This window comes from Hemibagrus wyckioides, linkage group LG09 (assembly GCF_019097595.1).
Source record: "Hemibagrus wyckioides isolate EC202008001 linkage group LG09, SWU_Hwy_1.0, whole genome shotgun sequence".
In the NCBI taxonomy this organism is placed as follows: Eukaryota; Metazoa; Chordata; class Actinopteri; order Siluriformes; family Bagridae; genus Hemibagrus; species Hemibagrus wyckioides.
The window spans coordinates 592,857-615,260 of NC_080718.1; the positions used below are offsets into that span (position 1 = coordinate 592,857).

General features: G+C 39.9%; 1 long non-coding RNA gene and 2 other non-coding genes across 3 annotated transcripts; 1 reads left to right on the forward strand and 2 right to left on the reverse strand.

Annotated features, from left to right (window-relative positions):
• Nucleotides 1–3,504: 3,504 nt before the first annotated feature.
• Nucleotides 3,505–20,372, reverse strand: LOC131359076 (uncharacterized). The gene is made up of 3 exons (XR_009205735.1): nt 20,001–20,372; nt 3,683–3,732; nt 3,505–3,570 (listed from the first exon to the last, which is right to left on the reverse strand). It is a non-coding gene; the product is annotated as an uncharacterized LOC131359076 (long non-coding RNA).
• On the forward strand, nt 7,407–7,478 carry trnae-cuc (transfer RNA glutamic acid (anticodon CUC)). Its single transcript has one exon. It is a non-coding gene; the product is annotated as a tRNA-Glu (tRNA).
• trnay-gua (transfer RNA tyrosine (anticodon GUA)) lies at nt 7,568–7,656 on the reverse strand. Its single transcript is given in 2 exon segments — nt 7,568–7,603; nt 7,620–7,656. It is a non-coding gene; the product is annotated as a tRNA-Tyr (tRNA).
• Nucleotides 20,373–22,404: the final 2,032 nt, after the last annotated feature.

Below are 22,404 nucleotides of genomic sequence, written 5' to 3' on the forward strand. Positions count from 1 at the left end.
TATTATTTGCAGCTACTATTTATACTAATTACTATTTACTGTTATCTAAAAAGACAGGGGTAGAGGGATAGATTGATAAGGGACACTCTATGAGGGATGAGGGATATTAAAACTACTCCTTGGGTGCTGGGTTTACTGTACAGACCTGTAGAGAAGAAAAGAAAATACTTTAATATTAAGTTAATCAAAAATAAGAATAAAATTAATTTCTACTTACGTGTGGGGAGCTTGAACAATGTATAGAAAAGAAGTGAGGGAAAAGAAATGGAACAGAGGAAGAAAAGAGGAATTGGGGAGAAGGAAGGACATTGCTCAGAGCTTCCACACAATGTCCATCATCTTCTGGACACATTGTCTGAGGAAAGGTCTCAGTTTGCTGGATAAGGCTGCTGGGTCTTGGTAGAACTCCGGGGGCTGAGTAAACAGCATTTCAGCAAGATCTGTAAGCTGGTCCTATAGACAAATTACATCATCACTATCATAATCCAACACAGTGTCACTGAGTTTAGGATACAATACTGAGAATCACAGCATCAGAAGATATTAGACACTTACAATAAGCATTTTAAAGTAGGTCCTTGCTGCAGGCTTCCACATGTCTACCTCCCACATGCTGGTGAGTGCAAACATGCGCTCCAAGAATCCTCCCTTAAGCTTTAGGAAAGAAAGACAACAAGCTCCATTAATACCATGTCATATCAGGGTTAACAATATGGAAAAATAAAATGAGATGAAATAAACCAGGTTCTGAAACTACATTCAAGCATGGCTTTTAAATCTCCTGATAAGACTCTTACTGTCTCAGGTATTGAGCTGTTTGTGAAGTAGCCGAATAGAAGCAGCTCGAAAAAGATGTCCACGAAGTTGTAGTGGTGGACCTGCACAGAAAAGAAAAGTTCCAAAAAGAAATTAGCTTTACATAATGGAGTCCTGTTTTCAATCACATCAAAATCTTTTAGATTTAAACATTAGTCATGTTACGCAAGCATTTATAAGCTTACATAGGACCTGGAGAGCTCTGCTGCAATCGAGTCCTGATAAGAAGGAGTCTTCAGGAAATGAATCAGAGCCTCGTAGGCCAGCTGTACACGACCTGCATCCTGTTAAAACAAACAAACAAAATAATCACTTTGGCTATAGTTTTCAACGTGGAAACTCATTTTAAACCCTAAAATGAAGCAGTATGTAAGCCTCAGCATGTCCAGTACTTTACTAAAGATACACAGATGATGTATTACATGGATCAAATGTCCAACTACTTCATATCCCAGAGCCCTAGGGTTATTCTAAGGCTGTGATTGTTATAAAATTAGCTTTTGATGCTTGTTATTTTAATTATTATTCCTTAATTACTCATTACCACATTTATTTAACAACTGCATCATTTTCAAGCCCAGTAACTGAAAGTATGTTGCACAAGGAAACAGTCTATCATCATTCTGAAGTCACCTGGTTGTTAACTGCTGACAGACGCATCACAATCTTCTTCCCCATAACGAACAAGAAGTTCTGATTGTCGATGCAGGTAAGATGAATCTGAATATAAGACAGCACACAATAGAAAATTAAAGCAGAGTGGACTTTACCTGAGTAAAAACAGCAGCTAAACAAAGGTTTTACTCACAGCAAACACCTCATGGATCACATATCAGTTACCCCTCTCTCTGTAAGATGGTCCCTAAGAAACAAAAGATTTACATGCTTAGTGTATTAAACATACATTACACCTTCATACCATTAAACTATGAAGATAATCGTACCAAGTAAAGGGCACCTCCATCTCCTCCTGGCTAAGGCTCTCCTCACTCTCCTGAAAGACACATTAGCAATAAATCATTAAAACTCACACAGTAAATGTTACAGCCTCCCATTCAGGGGAATAGCAGCATATGTAGATACACATCCGGTCTGAAACACAGAATTACCTCAGAGTTGTACTGTTCCTCTGAATCACTGTGGGGAGAGTCAACCTGCTCCTGCTCCCAGGTGGAGATGTTCACCTGACCATCTTTAGCCACATGCAGGAACGTGCAGGACACCAAGGTTCGCTGTTAAATTTTAAAAAAAGAAAGAAAAATTAACATTCTAGACCCATATGTTTACAAAATTTCAAGAGTTACTATCTACAATACAGACTTCATGAAATTGAAATGAGCTCTGTAACCTTCCCATATTCAGCCTTAAGAGAACAATTTGAAGTGAACACAATTAGTCACTGCAACTAACAAAAGTTTTGTGATGCCACAAAAGATAATCCCGCACCTGTATGGCAGTGAACTGGTCCTCGATGATGGTCCGATAAGGGAATCCCTGCAAATGACAATTAGCTGAAACTCAAGATCTACTTCACAAAAGTGTTCATCTAATAATCATTAATATCAATTCTCTTCATCAGAGTAACAACGATGGTGATTACCAGCTGGTCGAAGTAGCGCGTCTTGGTGGTTTTAAACCAGCAAAAACGACTCTCAGGACCCCTTATCATCCCGAGGAAGTATCCCTTAACGTCCACTGCCTAGAAATAGAGAAACCAAACTAAACATTAGAACTTGTAAAGAAGGATGTGTGTGCTTGTATCTCAGCTGTAGCACTGTAGAATACCCCAGACAGGAAGGTAAAGGTGCGTGCAGAGAGGAACTGGATATTTTGCCAGGCGCTGATCAGCTCACCAGCATCGAGCGTCTGTGAAATGAAGAGCATGATGAACATAACTGCTTCCTATCACAGCGATTTTATAATAACACAAGTAACATTCTCTCGCTTTCTTTACAATCAAAACAACCCTGTGAAATCCAGTGATCAGCTTTAGTAAATAAATGAAAGGTTTGGTTACCAGAAGGATGGGTGAAGATTCCTGGTCATGTTCTTTTGGCAGCAGCTGAAGGTTTGGCTCAACGACCTTAAAACACACAAACACAATTAGTAACTGCCCCTTACCTGAACCCCTTACCTGAATGCCAGGGAAACCGTCCTCACAGTTGTTATGGTAAGGGAATCCCTGCAAACGACAATTAGATGAAACTCAAGATCTACAACCGCATTTCATTTAAGTTCTCTTTTAATAATTGTTAAAGTGGAACCTCTTCATGAGAGTAAGAAATACTGTGATTACCTCGAGCGTCCAGCAGTGTGCAGTTTCATGCCAGCAGAGACGACTCTCTGGACTCCTTATAAACCTGAGGATGTCTCTCCTAAGGTCCACTTGCTAGAAATAAAGAAACAAAACTAAACATTAGAACTTGTAAAGAAGGATGTGTGTGTGTTTGTATCTCAGCTACAGCACTGTACAATACCCCAGACTGGGAGATGGAGGAGTCTGCAGTGTTGTAGTCAACATTACAGCAGGTGCTGTTTAGCTCACCAGCACTGAGGGGCTGTGAAAAGTAGAACATGAAGATCATTAGTGCTTTTTATCATAGCAGTTTCACACTAACACTTTCAAACATTCTGTCACTTGTAAAACCGAGCGATCAGATTTAGTAAATAAATGACAGGTTTGGTTACCAGAACAACAGCTGAAGATGTGGAGTGAGTTTCTGTGGGCAGCAGCGGCAGGATTGGCTCAACAACCTTAACGCACACACACACACACACACACACACACACACACACACACACACACCCTTAGACAAAAGCAGCCTACACGTTTCAAATGTAGTTGAAATATTTTACTGACACCTACCTGGAGGACTGAGGGAGTATCTGATGATTCTCCCTGCAAATCCACAGGTTCTGCAATAAATGAGTTTCATGTAAGTTCAATTACAATTAATATTTTCTGTTAAATCTACAACATTAAAATGGCCAAGTTTATTAATTAGTAGATAGGTAGAGAGAAAGAGAGAGAGAGAGAGAGAGAGAGAGAGACCTTGTAAGTTTTCCTCTCCTATCTTTCTAATGCTTAAACGTTAATAAACCTGTGAGTTAGTTAGCTAGTTAATTTGTGAAGAAACAGACTAATTGTAGCATTAGTAGCTTGAAGCTGGGGAACAATAGTCTGTTTCGGGTGGGGAAGAAAGGAAAAAAATGGGGAAGAAGGGGAAAGAGAGAAAAAGAGAAAAAAAGAGAAGAAAAGAAAGAGGAAGAAAACAAAAGAGAGACAGAATGCCACGTGTGATTTATATACGCCTGTTTTGTACATTTTTATTTAAAAATGTGCTTTTTTACAAAAAAAATCAGTAAAAATTCAAGTCCCCCTCCCATCCACAGCGACCCGGCTTGAATCCCAACTCAGACAAGGATTAAATATTGCATTCTGTTTTGAAATGGCAACTGTTAGTCTACAGAAACAGTCCTGCTGTCAAAATGAGTCAAGTTCTAAGTCCTGTGTAGTTAGTTGACTTTGATTATTTAATTATCTGCAAAATATGGCTTCTCAGTACGACCTACTGTTAGAAATATTGTCTTTTTTTTTCAAAGATAAGAATAATACAGCCCAAGACACACACCATAACAATATACATAAGTGATAAATTATTATAAAATACTAACAAAGTATAGAAATCTATAAACGAAAAACTATCAATATTTATATTATTAAATATAGATTTAATAATATAAATTTAAAAAAAAGTTAAGGATATTTGGCTTTCGGGTGAAATTTCAGGATGCACCTAAAATGCACTATAACCTTTACAGGTGAACTTAATTTGACCTTCTCTACACTTTTGAATGCACATGTCCAACTGTTCAGTGTTTCAGTACTTTTTGCATAACTTGCTGTTTTCTAACAAGGTGCTTAACGGCAAAATTCACAACTGGTGTTTGATCCATGAATTGACCAATATTTTGACCATTTTCTGGTTCAATTAGAATTGGTATTTAAACAGTCCTCTTCATCATGCTGTTTACATTTTGACATCATGAGACCAAGACCACACCTAACAATTGACCAACAGTACCTCGCCATTGCGAGGCTTCAAACAGGATGTTCTCAGAGGGAAGTGGCCACTGAGCTTAGAGTGTCACAGAGTGTCATCAGCAGGTTGCAACAGAGATACAGAGAGACTGGAAGAATCACAGAAAGGCATAGAAGTGGACGTCCTTTGTCCACATCCCACGTTGATGACCGCTTCATTGTGAACAGTGCCCTGCGGAACCGGATGATGAATGCCACTCAACTCCAGGCACATTTAAGGGAGGTAAGAGGCACCCAAGTGTCATGTCAGACCATTTGAAACCGTTTACATCAATGTGGTCTGCATGCTAGACGACCTGCAAGGGTACCTGACCACACCACCAGGCACAGGCGTCGGGCCAGGGAGCATTTACGCTGGACAAGGGACCAGTGGACCTCAGTGCTGTTCTCTGATGAAAGTCAATTCACGTTGAGCAGAAATGATGGCTGCCAACGATGTTGGAGACGTCAAGGAGAGCGCTATGCATCAGCCACTGCTGTGGTGGTGTTACAGTCTGGGCAGGTGTGTCTACTCAATACAGAACCTCCCTACATCTTGTGAATAGTACAGTGACAAGCCAGTACTACCTGAATAACATCATTAATCCAGTCATTGTGCCCCTGCACGAACAATACAGGCCTAATTTCTTCATCATGGACGACAATCCTACAGCTCATCGAGGTCGCATCATTAGGGAACAGCTGCTGGAGGCTGGGGTACCTCAAATGGAGTGGCCTGCACTTTCTCCAGACCTTCCGGATATCTAACAGCAGCAGACACTCCCCTATTTACATCAATGGGTCTGAAGTAGAGCGTGTCTCCAGCTTTAAGTTCCTGGGTGTCCACATCTCTGAGGATCTGTCCTGGCATCTGAACACCTCAACTCTGTTTCGGAAGGCACAATAGGGTCTTTACTTCCTAAGGAGACTGAAGAAAGTTCACCTATCCCCCAAGATCCTGACCAACTTTTACCCCTGCATCATTGAGAGCATCTTGACGAGCTGCATCACAGTGTGGCATGGCAGCGCCACGATGTGTGAAAAGAAATCTCTGCAAAGGGTTGTGAAAACCGCCCAACACATCATCGGCACCCAACTACCTGCCATTGGGTCTCTTCACCACAGTAGATGTCTGCGCAGAACACACAAAATAATCAAAGACTCCTCCCACCCAAGTCACAAACTGTTCAACCTTCCATCCAGGAGGAGATACAGGTCCATCCTCACCAGAACCAGTAGGTTTAGGGCCAGTTTTTTTCCTTCAGCCATAAATCTACTGAACTCTACACTACACCGCTAGGACACTCATGTCTTTCTACACTTACCACTTTACAGTTCTGCTCCACTCTGTACATTCTGTTAATATAATATTTTTCACTGTTAAACATTCTGTTGTACATTCTATTATAATATAATTTTTTCTCAGTGTGTAATATAATTATTGTACATATTGTCCATTTCATAGATTACACCTAGTATTATCTATTTGTCTATCTATTTATATACATTTACATATACTATATTTATACATACTATATAATATATGTATATTATCTGTTACTGTTGTACATACATTTTACATAATGCACACATTTTTAGCACAATTATAATTACACCTGTCACTTTATCTACTGTAAATATTACTTGCACATACTTCTCTATGCACACTCTGACATAGCCTTATTTATCGATGTACATATTTACATATTTATCTGCACCTGTTCATTGGCAGAATTTCTACTATTTGCACTTCTGGTAGATGCTAAACAGCATTTCATTGCTATGTACCTGCACTCTGCAATGACAATGAAGTTGAATCTGTCTATCTGTCTATCTATCTATCTATCTATCTATCTATCTATCTATCTATCTATCTATCTATCTGTCTGTCTGTCTGTCTGTCTGTCTGTCTGTCTGTCTGTCTGTCTATCTATCTATCTATCTATCTATCTATCTATCTATCTATCTATCTATCTATCTATCTATCTATCACAGGGTTTCACGCTGTCCACCAGGAGCCTCAAAAGTGATGGGCCAAAACCTTCAGATGTGAACGTTTGTGTGCTTCGCTGCATGTCAAAGCTTTTCCATAGGACAGAAATACCTGTTCTTGTCTAGACCTGATCGGTGAGCAGTACACCCCGTATGGCTCGCCAGCTCATCACTGTGAAAACACATTCACGCACTCGCTCATACCTAATAGCAATTTGTTTCAGCTGATCCACCTACTGGCATGTCTTTTGGAGGTGAGAGGAAACCGGAGAACACCGGGTGTACACACACGGGGACTCCGGACAGACTGCAAACTTGTGACCCTGCAGCTGAGAGGTGGGACCTCTTTTAAGTCTTTTGAGACAGTCTGTGCAGACATTCTGTTGATCTTAAAGTGAATTTGTTTAAACTGCTGTTTCCTCAGGTGTAACTCATCCGGAATTGGCGTAAACCGGCACTAGAGGCCAATCCTGGGTGCTGCGCCCAGCCGCACGAGGCCCACACGCCTGTCCATGTCTCCCTGGTGGTCTAGTGGCTGGGATTCGGCGCTCTCACCGCCGCGGCCCGGGTTCAATTCCCGGTCAGGGAAACGAGCTCTTTTTGCGCCCGGCCAGAGCTAGCGGCCGCAAGAAGCCGATGCACTGAAACGGCGCGCTTCCCAGAGGCTGGTAAAAGCCGTCCTTCGAGCCGGATTTGAACCGGCGACCTAAGGATGTCCATTTGTAAGCACCTACAGTCCTCCGCTCTACCAGCTGAGCTATCGAAGGGAGGGCTCAGGGCCGCCTTTTGGCAGTGACCTGGCAAACGGGACCCCTGGCGATTTTGTCTGTTACGAGACACGTAGCGCAGCGGTTTCAGGGGCGCTAGGCCAGATTTACTGGGGCCTATGAACGTGCTTGTCGATGTTGGACCCTTCTTCACCGACAAACTTTACAATCCCGTTTGCAATCTCAGGTTTCTACGCGTGGCCGCCCTCGCCGGTGCGTTGACTTAAACTAAGTAAATACAGAGAGGACCTAATGCGCAGGGTTTCACTCTGTCCACCAGGCACCTCAAAAGCGATGGGCCAAAACGGTCAGATGTGAACATTTGTGTGCATCGCTGCACGTCAAAGCTTTTCCATAGGACAGAGATACCTGCTCTTGTCTAGACCTGATCGGTGAGCAGTACACCCTGCATGGCTCGCCAGCTCATCACAGGGCACTGTGCAAACACATTCACGCACTCACTCATACCCAATAGCAATTTGTTTCAGCCGATCCACCTACTGGCGTGTCTTTTGGAGATGAGAGGAAACTGGAGAACACCAGGTGTACACGCACGGGGACTCTGGACAGACTGCAAACTGGTGACCCTGCAGCTGAGACCTCTTTTAAGTCTTTTGAGACAGTCTGTTGATCTTAAAGCGAATTTGTTTAAACTGCTGTTTCCTCGGGTGTAACTCATCCAGAATTGCCGTAAATCGCCACTAGAGGCCAATCCTGGGTGCTGCACCCAGCCGCACGGGGCCCACAAACCTGTCTGTGTCTCCCTGGTGGTCTAATGGCTAGGATTCGGCGAGCTCGCTGGGGCGGCCCAGGGTCGATTCCCAGTCAGGGAAGCAAGCTCTTTTTTTGCGCCCGGCCAGAGCTAGCGGCAGCACACAAACGGCGTGCTTCCCGGAGGCTGGTAAACGCCATCCTTCGAGCTGGATTTGAAACGGCAACCTAAGGATGTTCATTTGTAAGCATCTACAGTCCACCGCTCTACTAGCTGCGCCAAAGTTCAATAGTCTGCTTCGGGTGGGGAAGAAAGGAAAAAAATGGGGAAGGAGGGGAAGGAAGAAAAGAGAGAAGAGAGAAGAAAAGAAAGAAAGCAAAGGAGAAACAGAGTGCCACATGTGATTTATATGCACCTGTTTTGTAATTTTTTTAATTAAAACAAAAACCTACCAATATTTATATTATTAAATATATATGTTGAAGCACACACCTAAATAAACTTATAATGATAAAACAAAGAATACATTCAAGTCAGGTCAAGAATCTTTTATTGTCCTTTTGACCACATATAGCTGATGCAGTACACAGTGAAATGAGACCATGTTTCTCCAGGACCCTGGTGCTACATAAACAACATAACATAATTACAAAACACAGAGCTAAGGACGGAAAGTAAGCTGTCCTAGCTTCATAAAGTACATCGTGTGCAACTTGGTGCAAACAGTGCAAGACAAAACACAGTGCAAAGAGACAATACAGTACGTATAGCAGCAGTTGAATAATGTGCAAATACAATTTAAATAATAAATTATTTAATACATGTACCCTAATAATAAATACAAGTGACAAATTATAAAATAGCAATATATTAAACGATAAACAAAACAGAAAAATACTATTTAAACATCAAATATTTAAATATAAAATACATGTAACTTTGTAAGAATACAAGTGCTATATGCAACATATCTATATTTTCTTTATTTTTTTGAGCAACTGTTGTTCTGTCATCATCTCTGTCACTGGACAATAAATTCTGGCCTTGTCTTGGCTATGTCCAGTTGCTGATGTCCTAGAACGACCACACTTTCTGCAAGTGTCGGCCTTCACCTAATGTATGCACGTGGTTGACGTGGCACAGGTGGTTGAAATGCTGTTGGAGGAACACGGCTTGGTTGATGGACCATCAAGTAGGGTGGAGCGCTGCTGGGCTGGGGAGTGCTGGTTGCTGAGGCTCCAGGGTCCATGTCCAGGGTCCGAATGTGGGTTCGGTGTGGGGACCATGCTTGATAAAAGTGCTGGGCTCGATGGAAACAGCACCAGTTTGCGCCAGTATGCGTAAAACATGATGAAAAAAATATACATTAACAGTCTACATATATGGCAGTAAAATTTAAGCAGTGGGTAAAGAGTTTAGGTGAGATATTTCAGATGTAATATACTGAGATATTTACATACCAAATTCTCCTCAATAACTTGAGTGGGAGAATCTGAAAAAAGTCATGTGTCCACAGGCCTGCACTGGACATTTACTTATCTGTAACATAAAAAAAAAACTACTGTCAGTTGGCACAAAACCTAAAGATAACACGGTATGGCTTTGTCTTTTCTATACATACCCTCTGGTGAGGAGCAGGTCTGTCCCCAGCTGCAGAGGGACACACACTTGTACTGGAAAACTGCCATGGCCTTTTGAGTTTTGAGGCTTTAGTAGTTGAAAATCTGTGAAAGTTAAATTCAGCATGTTGAGTTGAATAATATCATAATTAAATAAATAAAAACGAACAACATGCAATTCCGTACAATTTCCAGCCCTCTTATATTATAAATTGTACATAATAATGCACACTATAATAATAATACACTATGATGAATAATACCAGTACACTATGATGAATAATACCAGTACACTATAATAATAATACACTATGATGAATAATACCAGTACACTATGATGAATAATACCAGTACACTATGGTGAATAATACCAGTACACTATGATGAATAATTTTTTGTATACTTATAACGCATATCAATACATGATACACATCGAGGCATGGATTTAAACAAAAAACAGCTCTTACCTGGGGCGGTATAATGTTCCAAATCCTCCTAAAAATTAAGGTTAATCACAGCACATGATTATAATACTCCAAAAGTTATTAAAATAAACAGGTAAATACACGATATACGAAAACACACACTGCAGGTGAAAACACGTAACTTGAATGACACGTCACTGTGCGTGCGCGATTTGATTGGCGGATTCATCCGTTTCCGTGGGCGGGCCCATCGGCGCGAACGAACGCGATTAGCGGAGAATGATCAAATTGCGAGAGATTCGATTGGCTCGGACGGGCGTGGCCGTCATTGTCTGTCCATCTTTTCAGCGCAGGGATTGGGGAAGAAACATGTAACGGATGTAACGGGCCGATGTGATTGGCCGAAAAAGATTTCCCCAATTTCCCGGGTGAGCTTTGATTGGCTGGCTGACCATGCTTACATGTCTGTACGAAGCCCGAAACCTCTTCACTCACTCCAGCCGACGTCACATACGGAAACTACCGATAGCCACCGAGACAAACTGAACTGTGTGCGCTCGCCTTAAATGTCCGTACGGAAACCAGGAAGTAAAGTCCGTGAAAATAGATTTACAAATTAATATAAAATAAACTACAAAACGTATCAGCATGAAAAGTAATAGAACACTAAAGATAAACATGTGGCACATTTTAGCATTGGAACCATGTTTTTAGCTATTATCGTTTAAGACTAGTAGCGTTATTAGTAAGCGGAATAATAATAAAAATAACTAGAATGTTGCATTTCCAGAAGAAAATGCGAGTGTGATTGCGAATATGTTGCTTAAACTATTGCAAGACATGCTCAAATAATTAAAAAAAAAAAACCCTCCTCCCACACTCTAGCTGACATCACACACACACACACACACACACACACACACACACACACAGTAGCGGTCTGAAGTCCGGGAATCCATTTAAAAATCCATCTAAAATAAACTATAATACTTATCAGCATGAAAAGTAATAGCACACATAAGCAGCATTTTAGCATTGGAAACATTTTTCTTGCTATTACCGTTTACGCGATATGTTGCTTAAACTATTGCAAGAAATTCTGAAATAATATATAAAGACAACTCTGAGCGGGTCTCGCGCATGGGAGGCGGGTGCACTAACAATGTACTACAAGCGATGAAAGCTTTCACTGGCAAGTAAACTTATTAAGATGAGGTTTACATCACAGCACGTAGCACTACACTCCGTTACAAATATAAAAGCTATACATGCTTAAACTATTGCAATACATTCTCAAATAATATATACAAACTAAAGTCACAGTTAAAATATGTCTATTATCGTATTATCGGGCGCTCTACCAAATAAGCTAAACTGTAACTTATAATACTACTGAGATCAGTGGAGTAATGTTTTACATATCTACAGATAACCAAAAAAAACCCTCATCCCTCACTCTAGCTGACGTCTCACACACACACACACACACACACACACACACACACACACACTAGCAGTCTGAAGTCCGTGAAAAATACATTTAAAAATCTATATAAAAACTATAATACTTATCAGCATGCAAAGTAATAGCACACCTAAGCAGCACTGTAGCGTTGGAACCATGTTTCTAGCCATTACCGTTTAGGACTAGTAACCTTTTACGTGCTTGTTTACGACATCTACAGATGCTCGTTTACGGCACCTACTGAAAATCTCAGAGAAAGACCGAACTGTACAGAAACCAGGAATTGAAGTCTGTGAAAAATGCATGTACAAATTAATATAAAATAAACTACAATACTTATCAGCATGAAAAGTAATAGCACACATAAGCATAACATGGGCAACATTTTAGCCTTGGAACCATGTTTCTAGCTATTACCGTTTAGGACTAGTAACGTTTTACATGCTTGTTTACGGCAACTGCTGAGAAAAACCGAATTGTGAGCGCGCTCCTTAAGTGTCCGTGCGGAAACCAGGAAGTGCAGTCCGTAAAAAATGCATTTAAAATTAATATAAAATAAACTACAATACTTATCAGCATGAAAAGTAATAGCACACTTAAGCAGAACATAACCAACATTTTAGCGATGGAACCATAATTTTAGCTATTACTGTTTAGGACTAGTAGCGAGTCCAGGAACCGGAATAATAATAATAATAATAATAATAATAATAATAATAATAACAAATAGTGACGATAACAAGAGTGTGATTGCGTAAGCAATGTTGCAATGTTGCATTTCCAGGAGAAAATGCGAGTGTGATTGCGAATATGTTGCTTAAACTATTGCAAGACATGCTCAAATAATATTTAAAAGCTAAAGTCACAGTTTAAAAAGTTTAAGGTAGTTTATGTGGCTGTAGAGTAAGAATTCAAGCTGTAGGAACAGTTTAAAGATGATGTGTCCTTAAAAAACACCTCTTCCCTCACTCTAGCTGATGTCACACACACACACACACACACACACACACACACACACACACACACACACACACACGGTAGCGGTCTGAAGTCCTTGAAAAATACATTTAAAATCCATATAAAATAAACCAATATTTTTTTTCACACCAATTTTTTTGTTACGTGTTTTTTAAATAAGAAAAATGTACTTTATAAATAACAAATAATGTATAAAACAATAATAATACATAATAAAAGAGAATGTAAAGAAATAAACTGGTTTTATTAAGTGTATTTACGTTGAAGATCAGACGAAGATGATGGTGGAGGTGGAGGAGATTGGAGGAGGAGGGTGGCGTTTTTCATTTCGTGCTCTATCGCTTAATTTAACTTACTCACTACACACTTAATGCTACAATTAATTGCGTAAGCTCGCTCGCTCGTAACTCAGATCTCGGCTCATATCTTAAAGCAAAAAATTGAGCGAGCGACGGCTCGTATCTTGGAAAACTCGTAAGTTGAGTCACTCGTAAGTCAAGGTTTCACTGTATATATATATAAATATATAAACTGTTGCGAGAACTTGAAATAATATATAAGTACAACTCCGAGCAGGTCTCGAACCCAGGTCTCCAGCATGTGAGGCAGACGCTCTACCAAATAAGCTAAACTGCCACTTGTAAAGTCATTGAGATCAGTGGTACTAATACTTTACATGCATTACCACTAGCCACCATCAAATACACAATATACGATATACACGCTAAATATGCTTAAACTATTGCAAGACATTCTCAAATAATATACAAACTAAAGTCACAGTTCAAATATGTCTATTATCGTATTATCGGGCGCTCTACCAAATAAGCTAAACTGTAACTTATAACACTATTGAGATCAGTGGAGTAATGTTTTACATGCTTGTTTACAGCATCTACAGAGGAATGTTTACGGCTTCTACCAAGAAGCTAAACTGCAGCTTATAATACTACTGAGATCAGTGGAGTAATGTTTTACATATCTACAGATAACCAAAAAAAACCCTCATCCCTCACTCTAGCTGACGTCTCACACACACACACACACACACACACACACACACACACACTAGCAGTCTGAAGTCCGTGAAAAATACATTTAAAAATCTATATAAAAACTATAATACTTATCAGCATGAAAAGTAATAGCACACATAAGCAGCATTTTTAACCACTCCGAATTTTGCGCCGCCACTAACGAGGTCAAATCCGCTTCCGGGGCGGTATCATCCTCAGAGTCCATGACTAGCAAAATGTTGCTGTGGCCTAAAGCTGCTAACTTGGCTGCCTCATCCGCTGCAGTGTTACCACTAGTTACGAACGAGCCGTCTGTTTTGTGTGCCGGACATTTGACTATGAGAAGTTTAGCTGCTAGTGTAATAGCATGTAATAACTCAGTGATAGCCATACCATGTGTGACAGGTGTGCCGTCTGCCCTTAAAAGCCCCCTCTGTGCCCATGTGGGGCCAAAGTAATGACGCACTCCTTAAGCATACAAGCATACAATTACCTGCCAAATTACCGTCTGGACCCCTAAAACAGGAGCCGTCTACAAAAAAGGTTAACTCAGAATGCGGTAGTGGCTGGTTTTCTGAATCCTGTCACGCTTTCATGTAAGTGATGTTAATTGACAATCGTGTCGTTCACCTTCCAATGGGGTCTGACATCTCTGAATGGTTAATTCTGGAGAAGATTACATCATAACCAGTTTTCCGTGTATGAGTGATTACAAATGTTGGACTGGTCAATAATGCATACAGTGTGTGAGTTGACATATTGTAATACTTGAAGCTTTCTGGTAAGCAAATGCAGCTGCTGCTAGCCCATGATAACAAGGTGGCATGCCCTTCACTATGTTATCCAATGACGTGCTAAAGTATGCAACTGGCTGTTTACTTGGACCCTGTTGTTGAGTTAGAACAGCATTAGCAAATCCACGTTTTTCTGACACATACAAATAAAATGGCTTACCATTTTATTTTATTTAATCTTTCTAAGGCTGCTACTGCTTCTGTTGTCCAAGCCAAGGATGCTTTCATTTGATCTGCTGCTTTTATCAGTGCATGGACAGAGACACTTTTAGAGCAAAATCTACTATCCATTGTCGGCTGTAGCCTACCATTCCTAGGAATGACAACATTTGGCCAACGGTTTGCAGTTTGGGAGCTTTCCGAACAACATTAACATGTGAAGTAGACAGCTTATGGCTGGTGTCATGCAAAACTCTTCCCAGATATTTAACCTGTTGCAGTACAGAATTGCAATTTTTTCCTTAAGTACTTTTTGCCTATTTTCAACCAATAATTTTAGGACCTTTAATGAATCTGCTTGACATTGTTCTTCGGTTGGACTACAAATTAAGATGTCATCAACAGAAGTCAACAGGAGACTATCAATATCCAAAGAAGCTAGATCCCTTGCCACTATTCGATTTAAGACTGATGTAGGTGTACTGTTGCCCATTATAAGAAAATGCAAACAGATGTTGTGAATCTGGATGTAACGGAATACTAAAAAATGCTGAACATAAATCAATGACTATGTACCATTTGGTGTCACCTGGAATATTGGAAAGCAATATATGTGAGTCTGGAACTACTGGTGCCTCTGCTTCAACAATATGGATTATGACACGCAAATCATGTACGAGATGCCGCTTGTCTGAATTAGGTTATTCTGGCAGGAAATATTGGAGTGTTACATTCATTTTGTGTTGGGATCAATACTCCAGCTTCTAATAAACCTTCAGTTCTGGGCCTTATACCGGCTTGGGCCTGCAGTGTTAATGGATATAAGATGGCAGTGTTGAGCTACAAGGTGAACTTTTTTCATGTTTAATAATTTACAGCAAGACACACTGTGCTCTAAACCACGCTGAAAAGGTACAGTGGCTCTGTAGTAAAAACTTGGACATTAAATACTGATCACCTAACTTATCTAATTTAACTAACTTTTTTTTTCCCTGCCAAACTTTTTCTTTATTAGTGGGGTATTTGTGTCTACTCTGGCTGGTTCAATTTATTTCTAATTCAGCAAAGAAATAATACTGACTTCAGCTTTAGGAACAACATTCTCTTCTAATGAATCCATGAGACACTGTGTTCTGTGTCTCCATCTATTCTGGTATTCATGAATGAATTTCACCACATTCTCATCCTCTCTCAGGGTCATGTGTTCAAGCTGCAGTGCATTGTGAGATTTCATGTCAAAGATGCTTTACAAAATGGCTCCCAGTAGAGTAAGTGCACTAGATAGTGAGTGGGGTGTGGGTTTTTTTCTTTTTTTTTCCCTCGGCTAGTCCACTCTCTATCTATCTCTTTTTCCTTATCATGCAAACCATTCCAAAATCTCCAATCGTCTGTAAATCACTCAACAATTCTACATTCTATGTCCATTCTCGATAAATATATCTATTTTCCACATAAACATTCAGTGAACCCTATGTTTCATTTGTCTTAAAGTTACCATAATGTGTCTAAATTAACAGTTTTTGCTGTGCCTGTTTTTCAGTTTAGCGAGCCTGGATACTAAGAAAATACAATTAAAGTGAACCATTTAAATTTTATTTGGTTCAACATTCTAAATACTTACGAAAATTAATATTATAAAGTTGCATTTAAATAAATATATTACATTTCATTTTTTCTTATTGTCCACAAAAGTTCTATCAACTATGTTACCAATAGAATTTTTTACAGTGAATCAACTGTCATACAGGGTTTTACTAGGTTTTTCCTCAACTTCTCTACAATTATATTAATCTTATCAATTAATATTAATGTTGCCAATCCTCTCTCCCAATGGACGATCATGGGCTCTACTGTTACAGCTGCTGTTTATTCTGAACACTAATTATATTGATCTGGTCTCGGATTAAACAATTCCACTAGTGGTTTATCATCTTCTCTGTGTGAGTCCCCAATGTAATCAAACAAAAGAATAGTGGCTTTGCTGGGGGCTGAGGCCTCAACCAATTCACACAATACTGGACTCAATAATTTGGGCCTCCAAACTTTTCTAAGTTCTTCATACCAATCTGTGTCGGGGAAAGTTCTCTGTAAAGTATACAAGCCTTCAGACTTTGTTAAAGCCCACAATTTGTTAATCAAATCTTCTGACTGCCATCGCTCTACACCAGACCTGGGCGTTAAGTCAGTCATAAACATTAAAGAACAAGTATTGATGCTGTGCACGCAATACAACTGTGTTTCTTGTATTTTGAAAAGCCTGGAGTTTTATTGTTTACGTATGGATGTGCGTGCGTGTCTGAACAGCAACCGGTGATGCTGGCACGTTAATGCTGGTCAGCTACCCCTAAAAATGTCAGTTCCCGTTAAAAAAGAAAAGTTGATTCTGAATGCCGCGTTTTCAACAAGACATGGACTGCAAAATATTTATTTACAGAAAGCAAAGGTAAAGCCGTGTGGTACACAGGTTTCAAAGATTACAATCTGAATCACCACTACGTGACCAAACACGAGGAGAAATACCAGAAATTGTCTGATGAAGAGCGCGCAAAGGAGTCGGAGGCTATGCTAGCTACGCTGCAAACCCGACAAGGACTTTTTACAAAACTTCACACACCCAGAGATGCAGCTGTCAAGACGAGTTATGTCATATCTCAGAAAATCACTAGAAAAATAAACCGTTTTCTGACTGAGAGTTTATTAAAGAGTGTATGGTGGACATGCATTTAAGAACATGCCCCTATTTTAACAAGTTAAAAATAAAATGAAACAGTGATGCAACGATTGTTTTTGTTTTAAACTGTTTATTACTTCTTACAGGATTATTTTCCTCTTTGACCTACACAATAATTCATAAATTTACATAAATATTTACAGAATATCCTTATTCTTCTGTTTACCAGTAACAGCTAATCAAAATATATAATTTACTGCTTTTTAGAATGGAAGAAAATTAATATTGAGCAAAATTAAGTTCAAGTTATTGTTGGTTTGGCCGTCCAACACAGTTCATACTTGTTATGTGGCCCGCTGTAGAAATGAATTGCCCAGCCCTGCTCTACACCGTCTCTATCTTTGTATGTTCACTCATCCCAAGTGTGTGCATACCTCTGGTCTCTGTGTCTCATTCTCGGAGGGCCGTCCAAATTTATACAATCTGAAAAAGATAACAGTACACATCCAGCAGAGGACACCAGTAAGGTATCTCAGTGTTTCAATAAAGGCAGTGTAGTTTTGTCTGGATCACACCTCCTACAAGTTACTGAATGACCTAATAAAATACAGAACCAAGTTCTAGGTGGATTCTTCTTAGCTACCCTTTCCCTTTGTGATAAACTTATTACAAGTGGTTCTGTATTGTTTGGGGTAAAAATACAATATTTTTAGTTTTTTCCTGAACAGCTCATTCATGCCATGCACTCTTAATCCTTCAAAGTGAAAATCCCTGTTATCCAACCACTCTCTCTCTCTCTCTCTCTTTCTCACTTTCTCTCTCTCTCTTTCATTCACAAAGAATTTGCACACACACCCACTCACACACACTCTCGTGCATTGACCTTAAGCATGCACACACACACACACACACACACACACACAGTTCACTCGCACCCCTACACGGCGAAATCTCTTCGGCACACACACACACACTCTCAATAGCAGTAATAGGATGCTTTGAATGCTTTTCCTCAAGTATTTTCATGTGAATAGCACTAAACTCTTATAGATAGGGATATAAATGGTCTCACAAATTATTTTTTTACTAATATTTGTGGGTCAACTGTAAGGTCACCTGCAATAAAGCTCCTCCTAAGCCTGCGATCCCGTCCCAACTGCCAGGCGCTGATCCAGACCTCGGAGTATCGGGGACCTCTTGAAGTTATGGGCCACATTCTGCCGCCTCCTGACAATGACACTTCTTGCCACTACAATAGGGTCTTTTCAGAAAATATTGTTTTCTTTCACTGCGGTCAATGAGCTCCGACAGAGCATGATTTCTTATAAGGGTGGGCGTAAATGCAAAGCCGCTTCTTGTCAGAGTTCACTATAAACATGTCACCATAAGCTCATGCCCTAGTACCGTCGTCTATTTATCGTCTTTTACCTTCCACCTGTGAGTGGTCGTTTCAACACAATATTTAACTTCATTTTAAATCGGAACCATTCCAATAACACCTTCAGCTTTTCTTCATTACCTCTACGATATATCTCCAAAATATACGTTTCAAATTCAACCTGTATACACTCCATACCCCGCAATGTATTTACACAATGCAAGAATTACCAGTGCAATCACTACTTCAATCCAGCTTCATTTCAAATGCAGCACAATCAGCAAAATATCACCCCCAGATTCAGATCACACTTCACCGTTACACAGTGATTTTCTCAGCATCCGAGAATAACAAAGTCAAGCGTGTACACAACTAGCCATACAATACCATCACCCAGATTCAAAGCCACACAGAAGTTCTCAGATACACCACAACAACAACAAAGACAAACACACCTTATTTACAACGGGGCCCCCTTTTTTTTTTTACTTCTGTTTTTTGTCTTTATTTTTTCTCTCCACTATCACCTGGACCCGGGAATTTCTACTCAGCACTTTTTCTCTTTGTTTCTTTTCTCTTTCATCACTATCACCTGGACCCGGGAATTTTACGTCTTACTTCTCTGTATTTCTCTTTATTCCCTTTATTTCTCTGTATTTCTCTTTATTCACTTTATTTCTCTTTATTTCTCTGTATTTCTCTTTATTCCTTTCACTGTATCACCCGGGATCCAGGAATTTTTACTTGTTACACCTGTTACTTGACTCTTGATTTTCTCCCATTGACAGTGTTCTTGTTCACAGAATTTAATTTCTGCTACTGAACACTCTGTTTGCTTCCAAACAAGGTCTTTTTCACAGAACTTTCATACCACCTGGAACCCACCAGGACTTTCGATCATACTGAACCCTGCAGGGACGTTTTTTAGTTCATTCACACATCTGACACCATCCAGTCTTTATCATGCATTAATCATGCAATTTTATCATATGATTTTATGTAACTTTAACTTACGATTACTCTATCAAGACAAAACAGAGCTGATCCGTCCTCGGAACGGGCGCCTCCACCTCCCCAGACCACACACAACTAATGCAGAATTTCCATTAAACAGGCTTCTGCCTTACCTTTGTCCTAGATGGCCAAGTGTCTGGTCTGTGGGTGGCAGCTGCAACCGCAGGTCCCAGGTCCGGGGCTCCGTTGTGCTTTGTTCCAATCGCGTATATTCTATCACGTCGGGGTCACCAAAACAATGTGGAAAATATTTTTACCCCATACCCCATATTTTTTGTCCCATACTATAATGTACTACTTAACACTACTCCATTAATACTTCGCTATTATCTGACTCCAAACTCCACATTGACCCGACAGCTCAGTCAAGCAAGACTCTAACTAAAGAAGACGAATCATGCAGACTGTATGAATGCAGATACAAGGTTTTATTTGCGATCAGCGCTGCTTACAAGAATTGAGCTGCTCATGAATGAACATCCCAACAACCTCTGAAATAATCATCACAAAACATAGCCTTTTTATTCTTTTCTCTTATCTTTTCATAATATTCAATCCAAACCCTCTTCACTGAGAAAGTCCCACCTATTTTCTTTTTTGGAATATCGGGTTCTTTTTGGACACCATTATATCTTTCATTTTTAACTCTTTCACATTCCATTATAATTGGACTTTTGAGATCAGTCATATAAAAAATAATGGGCATCTGTGCTCTTATCAGTGGCACTTTCTGGCTTTTTTCATTTAGCAGTTCACTCTGACCTCTGAAGACAGCATGGTTGAGTTTCGGGGCCTCTGCTCCATCTATGATTGCTTCAGTTTAATTCATTGCTCTATTTTTCTTTACATTTGCACCAGCCTGCAGTTTTAATTGCGTTTTCTCTCACGTACTCTCAGCCATATAGCGGGGCACGATGACCCTGGGCACAGCTCCAAGTTTTGTCTACCACTGAAAAGGCCTACCAAACTGATGTTACCCTCACTGTTTCTCATTCCATACCAGCTATGTAATCTCAGCCCAGAGTTAACAAGCATTGCCCAAACCCCTCATCCCGCACGTTTGTGTTAAACCCTACATTATTAAACCTGTAAATAGAGGTGATCAATAAATTGAGGTGGTGCCTGACAACCCAATCATGCTGTCCTCTGATTCTAATTGTTTTATACATATCCAAACAAGAATGCATTCATATACACCTTAAACACTCTAAACCATTCAAATACACTTTAAACACTCCAAACCACTTTGAACACTCTAAACCAGTCAAAAATTACTCCCACAAGATGTAGGAGACAGTGAGGTATTTAGCAGTTTCAGCACAAGGATCTGTAAAGGTGGTGTTTGAAGCTTCTAAAGTGCATGTCCTCTTTCCATTACAACTATAAATAGAAGTAAAAAATGTGAACAAGTATAAGTAAATCTGCTTCTAATTCCACAGCCCATCCTTAGACTGCATTTCTGATCCAAATAGATTCATCTCCTGCACAGAGACACATGTAAAATTGCTGTAGCCCAATAGCAACATCAAAAGAAGTAAAATGCTCATCAGCCCAACCATAAGGAAGCAGAGATCTTACTATGATCCAGCGTGCTGTAGCCTTGCTCACAGATCACAATGTTCTCTAAAGAAAGGAGACAAAATTGAACGTATTCAGTGTGTTGATAGCAAAGACTTGCAATACTAAGTTACTGTTAATTCATTATCTACACAAAGACTATTCATGCTTAACAGACACACCTAAACAATGCACCCTTCTTGTCTTGTTAAAACCTTACTTCATCAGACCAAAAACAGAAATGGTGTTCAAAACTACTCATGATGCTACCTCATCGATTTCCTGTTAAGAGTTATGTTATACTTAACAGTATACTTAATAGTAACCATTAAAACATGATAAAACACTTTGCTGTTGAAATGTGTGTGTGTCTGTCAGTGTTTACAGGGCACAGGTATTTGTGTCAGTGTTTACAGGACACAGGTATTTGTGTCAGTGTTTACAGGGCACAGGTATTTGTGTCAGTGTTTACAGGACACAGGTATTTGTGTCAGTGTTTACAGGGCACAGGTATTTGTGTCAGTGTTTACAGGACACAGGTATTTGTGTCAGTGTTTACAGGGCACAGGTATTTGTGTCAGTGTTTACAGGACACAGGTATTTGTGTCAGTGTTTACAGGACACAGGTATTTGTGTCAGTGTTTACAGGACACAGGTATTTGTGTCAGTGTTTACAGGGCACAGGTATTTGTGTCAGTGTTTACAGGGCACAGGTATTTGTGTCAGTGTTTACAGGACACAGGTATTTGTGTCAGTGTTTACAGGGCACAGGTATTTGTGTCAGTGTTTACAGGGCACAGGTATTTGTGTCAGTGTTTACAGGGCACAGGTATTTGTGTCAGTGTTTACAGGGCACAGGTATTTGTGTCAGTGTTTACAGGACACAGGTATTTGTGTCAGTGCTTACAGGGCACAGGTATTTGTGTCAGTGTTTACAGGACACAGGTATTTGTGTCAGTG